The 13,571-nt window shown below is 38.0% G+C and overlaps 2 protein-coding genes across 5 annotated transcripts in view; one reads left to right on the top strand and one right to left on the bottom strand.

The window, feature by feature from the left end:
* Positions 1–13,571, bottom strand: part of LOC105453396 (cyclin-dependent kinase 4-like) — a 144,067-nt gene that overhangs the window by 51,287 nt on the left and 79,209 nt on the right. The window lies entirely within an intron of this gene.
* LOC105453399 (filamentous growth regulator 23) overlaps positions 8,613–13,571 on the top strand; it is a 50,529-nt gene continuing 45,570 nt past the window's right edge. For 2 of the 3 annotated variants that reach the window (XM_011695332.1, XM_011695330.1), the window contains exon 1: positions 8,613–9,229. The gene's annotated coding sequence lies outside the window, so the exon portion shown is untranslated. The remainder of the gene's footprint in view (positions 9,230–13,571) is intronic. The other variant, XM_011695331.1, reaches the window with a different exon arrangement.

Genomic DNA, 13,571 nt, shown 5'->3' with positions numbered 1-13,571 from the left:
GTGTGTGTGTGTGTGTGTGTGTGTACAGGAAAATGCATTTGTACGAAGAAAGAGAGGATTATTTCAAAATATTGCTTTCATTCACGTGCTTCACACTCAATGCATGCTATCTCTCTCCATGTTTTAATTTAATTTAATTAAGCTCAAAACGAATGATGATAAACGTAAAAACAAAATAATTCAACGATTTCGCAATATTAGTGTTTATTAGTTTTGCAAAACTTTTCATGTCTCATTTTTACAAGCGGTATAATCGTACCAAATGCGGTAACATAATAATACCTGATATTTTCGATATTTGTTTATCTTTGCGAGCCACTTTCTTCACGTTCCTATATATGTAGTTAATTGATTCAGCTTTGTTTTCTACGATCATCAACAATTTGACGCTCGTACATGTGAATCAACATATTTTTCGTGCCGTATGTCGAGAATGCTTGACATTTCGAGCAGGAGGATACGCCCCCGGGATAAATTACAAGTTTCATGGTAATAAACATCGTGTCTGGACTGAAAGTATTGAATTTCTCTATACGGTGGCCGTGTCGCGTCGTTTATCGGACAGCAGACGTTAGCAACAGCTGGAATCACGCGATAATGACGTAAATCGATGGACAGCGAATATTTTAATGTTTAATTCATGGTTTTTTCTTGAAGTAGGCGTATCTTAAAATAATTTCTATAAAGGAAACAGATTTTTAATAACTTTCTCTTTCTACTGCCCCATATGTGATCACATAATTTTCATGTATCTGCTTCATAAATCTATTATACTATTCCGGGATTTTAAGCACGCATGCACTTTGAATCTGATCTATCATTTTTGTTGAATTTTCGTAAAAAAAAACTAAGTTTCAATAAAAAAATTAATATCTGTCTAAAATGTTAAACAATCATGGAAAGCGAAATCGATTCTATACAGTTGACTGTATAGCGTTTTAATATCAGTTCTTGTTAGACTGACATTTCGAATATTGTTCTTTGAGAGAAATTCTACTGAAGTGCAAATGCAAAGTGCATTCCATACCTTCAATCTTGAAACAAGATCTATCTCGTTTGAATGTCCTTGCTATGATCAGACGTCAATACATTGACAAATCGTCTACCTCGTGTAAGCTAAGCGAGTGCTCCCATTATGAGCGGTGATTGTCGCCAAGCCTTCAACGTGCACTTAAAAGTCGTTATTTTTTTCTCTCGAAGTATCTGCAGCTATGTCCCGGAGCGGCAAAATCTATTTTCGCTGTCGTTACGAACTGTAATTCGATTAAAGCGCGGGCCGCTCGTGTCAAGGAAACCGCCCGGCCGCCGCGTCCTCTATTAACCTTATTGAGGCGAACTGGGCGACAACCTTGCTTTATAATTCCGTAATCCTATATTGCAACTCGATTCGTGCCAGTTGCTTTTTCGCCATGAAATCAGACGTAGATTTGGCCCGATCTTTTCGTCTATCCGGCGTTGATAAAATAGGAAAACAAAGATGACGATACGAAATTGTTACAAAATGCATCTGCACGCAGAAAACGTAAAAAATGGAGTTTTCGTCTTATGCTAAAAATTAATATAAAAAAACCTTCAAAAAATTAAGGATAGCAAAACAATCGTGACAAGATAGATCTGCAAAAACGTATATTTTATATAATATTATCTCCAAAACTGATTTATAAAAATAATCCCGCTTTCAAACTTTGTATTCAGCTAATTAATTTTTATAAGTAAAAAGTGACTTATGTAAACATATAATTTAAATATAATATTTTTAAATTTAACATAATTGTAATATAAATGATTTATTATATGCCAATCAATGTGCGTAAAATGTTTCATTAAATAGCAAGAGAGAATAATCTTTTTAAATCAAGATATCAGTTCTTGTTAAATTAACCTCATTTATATCAATTAGAATAATTAATGCATATTAGGATAATCGTAGAATTAGCGTAGGGATTTTCGAACAATAGTGTTCGTTACTGATGGCTGGCTCATATGTCAAGGTAATCCTCTCGGATTTTAACCTCCGCCTCTCTAATGTCAGAACTAGCTAAGCCTTGCGACTTCCTGGGCAACCTTGGTCTCGTTCATCGCGAGCGATTAAATGGGACGTGATTTTTGTGAACACAGAGCGACACATTAGCATAGTAAATGAAATAATTTCAAAGTCACGAACAAATCGAAAATATGTATAAACGTCGTCGACTTATTTAGCTTCAATATAACTCCTCTGCTTTCCAGTGAAAATAATAATAAATATTAATAGGAAAAATATAGCGAATAATTTTACGTAAACTTTTTTAATATAAAATACAGTTTTAATACCGGTTTTAATACTCTAAAAATGCGTTTAATCGAACTTTTTATTTCTCTTCTCGCTTACACGCACAAATTTTCAGCAGTTACCGTTTTTTTTGTATGACTGAATCATGCATAGCAGTGGACACGCATACATTAAATTGTGACATATCTGGGAAAGTTTCATCGGTTGGTGTCACCGATAATTTGGCGAGGGGCGTGTAATTGATTTTATTTATAGCGCACGCGATGTATATCACTCCAACTTTTTTACGCTTTTAACATATGTATTTTCCTAATGTTTGTCGCAATTATTAAAGATATGCAGAGAAAGTTCATTTAGATGATATACGAGTAGTTATTTGTGTTGCGTAAATTGGCGTTATGTAATTTATATGTAACAGACATTTCTATCTTGCTGGTAAAAATGTAAAGCTCATTTTAGACAATATCTATAATTCGCATCAAATGTTGGTAAAGAATTTTATTTTTTTAATAATTTTGTACACCGAATCTCTTAATATATACATATATTGCAACATATTTTATATGTATATATGAATGCATTCGTTCTTTCTTTAAATGTTTCATTACGCAACAAAAATTATGAACAGAATCTTTATCTTGAATTCTGACACAAATTATGTATATATGTCGAAAGTGGGATTAAGACTTTTCATCGGTATATTTCATCAAAGCCGAATGCGATCACGGTGCGAAACGATAATTAATTAATTGAGTTGTGAAGAGGCAGTTAGGTAGTTAATAATTCCACATCGCTTGACGTGCAGGCCAGCATCGATATACACCACCTGCATGTGGCCCCCGTGTACACGTGATATCCCGGCATTAGCTTTAAGGATCCCCGGAGCATAGAACGAAATACGTTTCATCTGGCGAAACACGCTTCGCCAAAGTTGAATCGAAATCGACCGGTTTCCAGCTTTCCAGCGATGTGAATTCCTAAACCCGGGTTGTAATCCGAGAAATTGGATTTGCAAGTTTCATTGGGAGGATACCCGCGCGAATGAAGATCCAAAGTCCATTCGCGAAAACGTTTGGCGTAAGCGGAGAATAGAATCGACACAATTTGTGTTTTACAAAAGTCTTTCCTTACGATACTCGGAAGATCTTACAATTAGAGAATTCCAGGAAAACCTGCTGGTCCAAGAAATCGCGCTGTTACATCTTTGCGCTATCAAAACGTTCAGAGAAAATCTCGGCGCAGCGATTTTATATTTGCACGTCGCAAAAGAAATATCTGTTTTATATATCAGAGAATTTTATTTTATAAAATTTGTAAGTACTGAAAACACTGCGTCATCTTTTGCCAAGCTCAGTTTTAGAGCTCAGATTTTAAGGAAGTAACGCGAAGTGGAAAATTATCTGTTTCAAATCAAAGAATTTTATTTCATAAAATTCTTTAATGTTAAAAACTACACTCTCGTTTTATCGAGTTCTGTTTGAAGGAAGTAATTAAAGAAGTGGCATAAAAGATAATTTACATTACGTAATGCGCAGACATCTGTCATCCGTTCTCTTGATTAATTTGAGGAGTCCCCTAAATGAACACCTGCGGAGTGTAAGCACTGACTCACATATGAGTTATCGATTTTGCCTACATAAATCAAGGTAGCGAGATTGCATAATGAACTAACAATTCACTCGATGCTCGTCAAACTATTCGCTTCACAATTCATTTTGCATGATGTACAAGTTGAATTTGCGAATTTACGAGAATCGACAAGCGAACGATTATATACTCCCATTTTTACAATGTAAAATTAACGATTACAGCGGAAAATTAGCGGATAGCGAAAAGAATGGTTTTGCTGAAGCATCTAAAAATTTAGCTAGACACAGATCTAAAAATAATTTTTGCTGAACTGTCAAAATAATTATGTAAAAACGTTCCAGACGGTTGCTAGGATATCAAAACTTTTTGCAGCACTGCTCATTATGCTTTCCTACATAATTATTTTGATGGTCCAACAAAATTATTTTCAGAGCTGTAGTTAGCTAAAGTTTTAGGCACTTTAGCAAAATTGGTCATTCTATGATTTCGTGCAATGCCTCGTTTTTTTCGAGCTTACCCGTAAAACAGAGGCCAACTCTCGTTTTACTATTGCCTCATGATTGCAGCAATCTTTTAAACGAAACTATACAAAAAATGTGATTTGCGCGCCGAGGCTGTAATCGGTCAAGTTACATTTCTCATGCTCACTGACGTCGCTTGCATTATTACTACCGGTTTTGTCCGTAGAAAGTTAGTAAATAGAGCTCACGTAACCCTTAGCTAAATATAACAATAAGACGTGAAGTAACAGACATCGCTTATTTTAAGTCTATTTTAACATACGATAAATATTTTAATGTTTTCCTTTAAACGATGTTCTCAACCCTCACGAGTTGAAAAGGTCGCTAATTATATATTGTTAATAGGATATCTGATGGTTTCGGAACATCTTGTATAACGAGTATAACGAGAAGTTTAGTCGCAAAACTGAATTTCATGCGGAAGAGTATCATTAAACTTTTCGCCAACGCAATAACCTTAAGAGGGAAGTTTTAGTAGTGTAATAATAATGATATCTGAAGGGCAAAGGTCGCTCGTAAATTTCTGCGTCCGCGCCAGGCTTCTCAATAATTCATGATAAGAAATGTCGATACATATAATAAGGTTAGGTTGCTTAAATATTAGAACTGGACTACTTAAAAAAATAATCGATTATTGTGATCACATTAATAGTAATACTTTAATTTATCATTATATTTTGATAGTAATAAAAATAATAGTAATAATTTAAAGCGCACACGGAGTAATAAAAAATCAATTATAATCTAATTTTTGTGATACTAAAAGTAAAATAACACAAAGAATGTAGCTAATTAGAATTGGAACAACAATGACAATACGGACAATAATAAATTAAAGAATTTTTGCGCAACATTAGAAAGGTAGCGTAATCAGCGAAAACTATTCTTGACAGTTTGAAGCGCGAGATGGAAAAAGAAAGCGGCACTCGTTATCACCATGAGTCAAACTACGGGCAAACGTGATTTTCAGGCTCGCGGCTCGTAACCAGGAAGTCATGTATTGTTGCAAATGTGCGGCGAATTTTCACGCTTTATCGCGCGCACGTACGATAAAGAATGTGTACATCACAGACACGCGGAAGAAAAGTGCATTCTCTTGCCGTCACACATGGACGTCAGGGATGTGATTTACGCAGAAAAATAAAAATCACAATGGCCTTGCATATCGCCGTCGCGTGAAACGCGCTTGACGCGCGGAATTCCGTGGAAAATTGAAAGCACAAGCTGGAGCAGCGATTCGGCGGCACGAATTCAGAAAAAAAACCTCTCCTCTCTCTAAATAGATTTCAACCTTTAGATTGTCGCGCACTTAATAAAATAAAAATTTGAATTACATCATTAGCTGAGTCAACAAATTAATCGTTTAAATCGTAAATTAATCCAATTTTATCATTTTGTGACACTCTTTTTGGCTTCTGCCAAGCTGCGTCAATTTGACCGAAAAATTCAGGGCACGCTGAAGTTTTTTTCGCTGCCATTTTGCAGTTTCGCTCTTATTTAATAATCACGTTCCCGATACGAAGCGAACAATTTTTCATTAAAGTCATTTATTTAATGGACAAGATTAAACGTATATAATTCATGACTTTTGTGCACGCGAAACAACCATAAGAACGGTCATCGCCGTTTCGCTCGCGGTTTCCGGAGTCCGTACGTACCAATTTTCGAAGGCGAAGCTAGTAATGAGAGGACATAACGGTGTACGTCACGCCGACAGCTTTTGTATTTTTTTTTTTCGCGGTATCTACGCGCGTATATATATGTATATATATCTACTCGCAGATAATTACCATCTGCGCCCGCGGAAAAATACTGTGTAATATATGAGCCTCCATTTCGTCATGGCTCTTTGAAATTACGAGTAGTGGACGATTCTTGTGTCAATTTTTGCGATCTCGACAGAGTGAGAGTCAATCAATAGAAAAAATATACGAGCTACGAAACACGTGTTTGCGCAGCATCGATCATATTCCACGGCAGTGTTTAAATTAAAAATATTAAAAATAAATAGTTATACAGAAATAAATAGTTATTATTAACGATATACGCGTGTATACTAACGAGAACGACTGTCTACATTTCTTCGTGTGCTTTTCAGCTGTTATTTAAATATAACTGATTGAATACACATTCGGATAATACTGCGTTTAAGAGTGCAAATTATATGACGGCTCTTCGCTATTCGGTGCTAGATATTTTTCGTTATCTCCGCACTCGAACGTAATCGATTGTAATCGTTGGCACATTTAATGGCAGTTATTCAGGAAAATCTGCCGGCGAACAATGGGTATGGCGCGGGTGTATTCGCGGCATTATCATCCTCTGGATTTCCGCCTTTTACAACAAGAGTTTCATTCCGCTCCGCCACACACAGATCGGTGTACGCGAATACGTAATACGCGTACAACCAGTAACATCTCCTCCTCCCCTTCTCCTCTCCCTCCCCGCTCACATCGATCTTGTCATCTCCGACAAGTCGTGAAAGAATCATGGCTCCGCGACCGCAATGTTTACCTACCATCATTATTTGTAAACTTGCAATAAAAAGGTTGTAAGCGCGTAAATAAAATTTTCAGGAAAAGCTATTTCCCTCACGTGCTGTGCCAGCGCTTGTTTGAAAGTTCTTTACGAAAACTACTTACGTTCTTATTATTTTACTATACGAAAAGAACGATTTTGTTGAAAGATTTAAAAATTTTTGTTGAAAAATGCTAAAAACATCTGAAAAAAATTTGTTGGAATGTTAAAACTGATAAGCATTGCTATAAAACGTTTCGATATTCTAGCAATTACTTTGACATTCGCACAAAATTATTTTGATTATTGAACAAAAATTATTTTCAGATCTGGATTCAGCAAAATTGTTCTTTCCGTGTATATTTTTTTCTATTATATGATATGCATGAATTTATATTCCGAAGAACTCAAATAGATGCCATTAATAAAATTGCCATAAATTGAATAGCTTCTTTGCTTGCACATAACATTTTCTCTGAAATGTTTGAGAACATTTACCATTCCTTTCGCGGATATTAATCGATTTATTGCTCTCGCAAGTGTTGGCGACATATAACAGTTTTTCGTTTAAAAGTCTTGTGAAAAATATTACGTTACTATATTATTATACTTCTATGTTATATTATATGCATAAAGTTACGTTTCGAAAGACGCATTAATAAAACTACCATAAACTAGACTTTTAACTTTTTTGCTTGCAGATAAAATTTTCTCTGAAATATTTGAACATTTACATTTTCCTTCCGCGAATATTAATCGCCATAAATTCACTGCTCTCGCAAGTGTTGGCGACATACGGTTCTTTATTATTGTAGAAAATCTTAAAAAAAAAAATGACATTATTATATTATTACAATTCCATATTATATTATTGTATGTGCATAAAACTATGTTTCGAAAGACGCATTAATAAAATTGTCATAAACTGGATAACTTCTTTGTTTGCACATGAAACTTCATCTAAAATGTTTGAACACGTTTACATCCCTTTCGCGAATATTAATCCCTATCGATTCACTGCTCTCGCAAATATTGACGAAACTTGTTTGAAAATCTTACGAAAAATATTACGTTATTATATTACATGTATAAAATTATAAATAAAATAAGAATATTAGAATTCGAGATAATAAATAAAAAATAGCAATTAAATTCCCTATAGAGCCAACGCAGTTCTCATAGCGTGAACAATGTTCATTTATTATAAATTATGCGAAAAGGAAAAATAAAAAACTGCATAACACTTATGTTTCGAAAGACGCATTAATAAAATTGTCTTAAATTGGATAGCTTTTTTGCTCGCACGTAGAATTTTATCTGAAATGTTCGAACTCATTTACATCCATTTCGCGAATATTAATCACTGTTGATTGATTATTCTCGTCGCAAGTGTTGGCGACGACAAGCGGGTAAAGATATATTTCAAAAAGAGACGCGACGTGCGCGTCTTGAAACGTCGCGTTCTACCGGACGTTTTCCATCATGTATCATTCGCGATGGAAGCCGGAATTAAGCATAACGCTATTCGCACACAACTTGCGCGGGACGAACGAGTTTAAATACCGTTCACCGTTGGGGGGCACATCATTTCTCTCTCCGACCAAATCCCTCCGGTCGGTCGTCAGGTTCGCGATCGCGCGCGTCCCGTGCCAACGCCGATCGCGTTTTCGCCTTTTACCGGCGACGGCGCATGCGCGCGGCACCGGTCGTCTCAAAGGCATCAAAAGCGTGCGCCGCCGCCTGTGCACCTCCGCGCGGACGGACGGAGCGAGCGGTACAGCAGTAACGCGCCGAGCGTTGTCGTGGGAGGGCGATCCTTTTTCTTCCGCCGTTCGCGCTCACGTTGGCGCCAAATCGGAGCAAAAGCGGAGCACACCGCGTGGCTCCTCGCACGCGGAGCGCGTGTCTTAATTTAATTAATACTGCTCGGCCTGGACTCGACCGCGGTCGTTCGCGGGGGTGGAGTGAGTAGCGCGGAATTTGCTACGTACTGAAGCAAGTGCTGGAGCGAGAGAACGCGTCGTCATGGGTACCGTGTGTTGTGCCCCGCGGGTGTAGAGTGCGGATTCCGCGCGAAACGAGCGAGGGGGATAAAGAAAGGGGGATAGGGAAGCGGCGTGCTGAGAAAAGATAACGAGGATACAGAGCGCGGTGCGGGCTAAACTGCGACTCGCGCCGAGGCGAAGTCTCGTCGTGGAGGAGAGAGAGCGCGAGGGTGAGACGGAGAGCCGGGAGACGGGAAAGAGATAGGAGGCGCACGAAGAGAGACGATAATGCGGAGCCGTTGCTTCCGTCTTCAGCGACAGGACGACGTTCGGATCCGCTCCTAGTAAGTGAAATAAACCACCAGAGATGTTCGCGGGGGATAACAACCGCGTCGGATTTACGAGGATGCCGTAGGGATTTTGCCCGCCCTACGAAACTTCGCCATTCGACTCGCATAATTTTACTCGTTCTATTCTCGCGATACGCGAATCATCTTCGCATCAACATTCTGTAATATAATTGACCAGATAACGGCAAATTTATTCTCTCCACGCGAAAGTTTAGTCGTCAATCGTCGAGAACATTATTTGATAATTTAATGATACTCTCCTATCTTTTTTGTCTTCTCTTTAGTATACCTACACGTTCCTAACATCTGTTAGATTCACACACAATGGACGGTGATAATATTCTCTTGAAAGTTTAATCCTTTCAAGTACTCGCGTTTTCTTTTTAACTCAACGAACAATAAGTGAAATGGGAGTAATGAATAAGAAAGTACCGAGCACGTTTATCACACCGTAGAAAATAACCGAAATCTCGCTTTCTTTAAAAATCGTTCTTCCACGCAAATCTTTTTCCTGTCTTCTTTCTAATCAAATGAGAAATTAAGTCAAAGACAGTGCCGTTATATTTCTGTTACGATCAAATATGATATATTTGCCGTACGAACTCGCGAAGCTTGTGAACTGCAAATATAAAAAAATATAAAAAAGGTTTTACTGTTGCACATACAGATACTGATGTCGTGTACTGACAAGTTTTATATTCATAATAACAGCAATAAATATTGTCCGCGGTAATAATGCAACACGGGTATGTCGAGTTTCGGGGAATGAATATTCTTCGTCCGAGCGAAGAAAAGAAAATTACGAACGTTACAAGAGGAGCGAAGAAAAGAAAATTACGAACGTTACAAGATTATTGATTGAGGACCAAATATGAACATTGAACACGTTAGAACGTACCAACTGATATTATCGAATTCAATTGCATAATGCCGCGATACGCATCTCGCGGGCACACACACACACGCGCATTGACCGAGAACGCAATGACATAATATCTCAAAATATGGGAGTCACTCGGAAGTAATCAGTTATTCGCGCACACCCTCACATTCTTCTCATAATGCCTGATAGCTGAAAAGCTATCAATCATCGCCGAAGGAGAAAATCGCCAAAATTTATTCTACTCTACGCTACTTGTAATTAATAAACTTTCCTTGAAGGAACACACAGATCCATCGATACCGATATCGGGAACACTTTGTAAAGTTTCGTATCCCATTATCCGAAGTTAAACGAGACGGATCTTAAGTCTGACGAACGCCGCTCCACGTACGTGGATTACTCTAGCTGCATCTCGAAGATAGTCACGGCTCCTCGCGACTCGTTATAACTGCTTAATTGATTTCGACTGATCCAGTTCACCAGTTAGGCGCTATCACGGTCGTAATTCTCATCTTTAATCGGTCGCCGTTTCGTCTGCATCAATTAAAGCGATTGCGCCGAGCGCCGCACGGACTCGTTGTCCTCGATTTTCACGTAAGAACGGCCACGCGCCGCCAGTTCCGTTGACGGTGTGTTAAAGGGTTAAAAATAAAGTGTTAATCACTTGAGGCGATCGACTGTAGTTTAAACGGCACATATGTTATTATATATATATATATATATATATATCCACACGAGAGAATTCTCTCGAAGTTCACTCGTGACTTCTCAAATGTTGATCTCTTGAATCTCAACCGCGACTCATGTCATGTCATGTAATGCACGACAGGCGTCATTTATAATTCCATTCGCGCGAAAATCGGAAGTGACATTCGCGAATTATAGTCGAGCGGAAACGAAAACGGGGCAAATAGTTTGTTATTGTGTATTAAATTATTTACCGTCCGGTAAATTAAACGCAACTGTTGAGAAGTAGAATAACATGCGGTTTCCGGCCTGTCGCGTGTCGTTCAGCGCATTTTCGACTAGTTGGCTTTTTTTTTTACTCGCTCGCGTTAGTAATTTAAATTGTTCCATTCGCGTCGCAAATGAAGCTCTGTTAATTAATTCCGTCGCTATGATTAGGTATATATAAAACAAAATTTGTTTGCGAATTGCAATGTGGGAACGATTCGTATCAGAGATCATTGATCACGATAAAATACAGCGATATATCATGACGCGAGATGAGAAATGCATTATAAGTTAATACCAAATTACATTGAAACATCAGCATTAAAAAGGCACTATTAATTTAACTATTTCTACCTGTTATATCATAATGATTCTTTTAATTGTCTTCGAACGAAGACTTCATTATATGTGAGTCTTGAAGTCACGCGCGGCTTATAAGTATTGTAAATAAAAGAAAAATCGAATAATAGGACGATTTCCTTCATTTTGTAAGAATTTCAGGAGCTTGGTCTCCACCTACAAATTCTTGAGATTTTAATTTGCTAAAAATGAAATTTAAATGTAAATATACTTATCATGGATTCGCAAACGTTATAAACCTATCGATTTTCGTTAAACCGCAAGCTTCTCGCGATAATTTAATCAAACATCCAGAATTTCTATTTTCGGATATATTAGTATTGTAATGAGAAAACAGTATATCTTATTAATACTTATAAAAGATACTATATCTTCAATTGTAACTGCACAGCAAATTTAATGTTAAGATAAATAGAATGTACCTATAACGGCGATAGAGGCAAAAGTACAGTTTACGATCACATTTGGTACGCAAGGTTATTGATTTTTGCGGTACACACTCGTCGTTAATTGGCCAATTCTGAAATCCGCGCACATAGCGGCAACGCGACATGTTTAAAGGCACGCTCGTTAACTACGCTTCGGCGTTAATTATATACGTTTATAGTTTTTGAGTACGGGGCTAATTTGTGCTGCCTCGTGCCGCAAGAACGAATCCACTCTCAAAATGCCGCCCATTGAAATGCATGAGGCATTGCGACGGTGAATTTGCGTCGATTCCGCAAGCTCCAATTCGAGGGCTGTTGACTGGCCGCTCTTGAAGTGCGAAATGAAATCAATTTGATTTTCCCTCGCTAAACAGGGATTCGATTTGCCGAGATAAATTGACGGGGATTTAATGCGGTGCTTTGCAGATAAAAAATTTTCCATTGAAATCGCGATTTCAATATAAAAGACAATTTTATTGAGGAAACTGTTTTCATCGGAGAATATAGATAATTAACTTCGCACTCTCGAGTTTATCTCCAATTGAATGAATTTTCTCCTCTATCGGGACAGAATTATACGGCAACAGGATGCGACGTGTGTGAAATATGGAATAAACAGGCGACAGTTAAATGCTGTTTGCGCGAGGAATTGTTTACGAAATATTTCCACGTTCATTTAATCTCATTAATTTGACTGCGACTCTGCCGTATCTCACGGATAGGTCGCGCATCCAAGAATCCTTAAAAGCTCGACGAATACTTAGAGCGGCGTGTCGTATTAATCCTCGACCCGTTGTTAAATCGGCTAAAGAAATTTTCTTTGTGTCGCGTACTACATCCATTACGCATCATTGCATCACTATTTCTCTCGCAACACGCTGCCGTTTCGCGAAGACCGCGGAACTCCTTTTTTCCTAACGCGCTAAAATAAATGCACATTTCATTTGCGTTCCGCTGATTTGATTTGGAATTTGCATAAAATAATTGACAAGAATTAAATTGATACAATATACTGTTAATTAAACTGAATATAAATTCATTACTTTTGTAATCAGCGGGCACGCTGATACAATTCTGCACAAACACACATTTATTATTCGTTTGTTTTAGTCACTCGCGTGTGTTTGCATTAACGACCAACTCGGATGCGTAATGCAATTTATTAAGTTACAATGCAATATTTAGCTCGTGTGTATATCGGAAAATATGAAGTCAAATGGAACCTCAAATGGAACACAGTGTTACCCGGTATCGCGCTTAATCGTTTTGCGCTTTCAATTTTAGCGTTGCACCGCCGTCGAATATTTCGCATTAGTAATGAGATACACGGGCCTCGCACACGCATCCATTCTCTTCCGTATCTCATAAATAAAAGTGGCGCACGTGACCACGGAGCGTTCCCATCGCGCAATTATGCCCGTAACTTTTCCACGCCGCGCTCGTTTATCACCCACGCTTTTCGCACACAGGCGATTAGCCCGTGGGAAACGCTTAACACGCGATTAACCCTCGGGGCATCGATAAAATGTAAAGCGATTCTCCGATCGACCTCTCGCTCTTTTTCGAATCACCCGAAAATCACGCACATTCATTGTGTTCTCCCTCGGAATTCGCAAGTGCGGCGAGGAAAACGCGCACACGATCTTTACGAGTTTCTGAACGACGTTAGAAAGTTTCGGAAGGAAACATCCGACTCACTTTTGCCCCCCCC

The sequence above is a fragment of the Wasmannia auropunctata genome, unplaced genomic scaffold, assembly GCF_000956235.1.
Source record: "Wasmannia auropunctata unplaced genomic scaffold, wasmannia.A_1.0 LD336000.1, whole genome shotgun sequence".
Taxonomy (NCBI): domain Eukaryota; kingdom Metazoa; phylum Arthropoda; class Insecta; order Hymenoptera; family Formicidae; genus Wasmannia; species Wasmannia auropunctata.
Note: the sequence above shows the minus strand (reverse complement) of the source record. Positions and strands in the feature narration are given on the sequence as shown.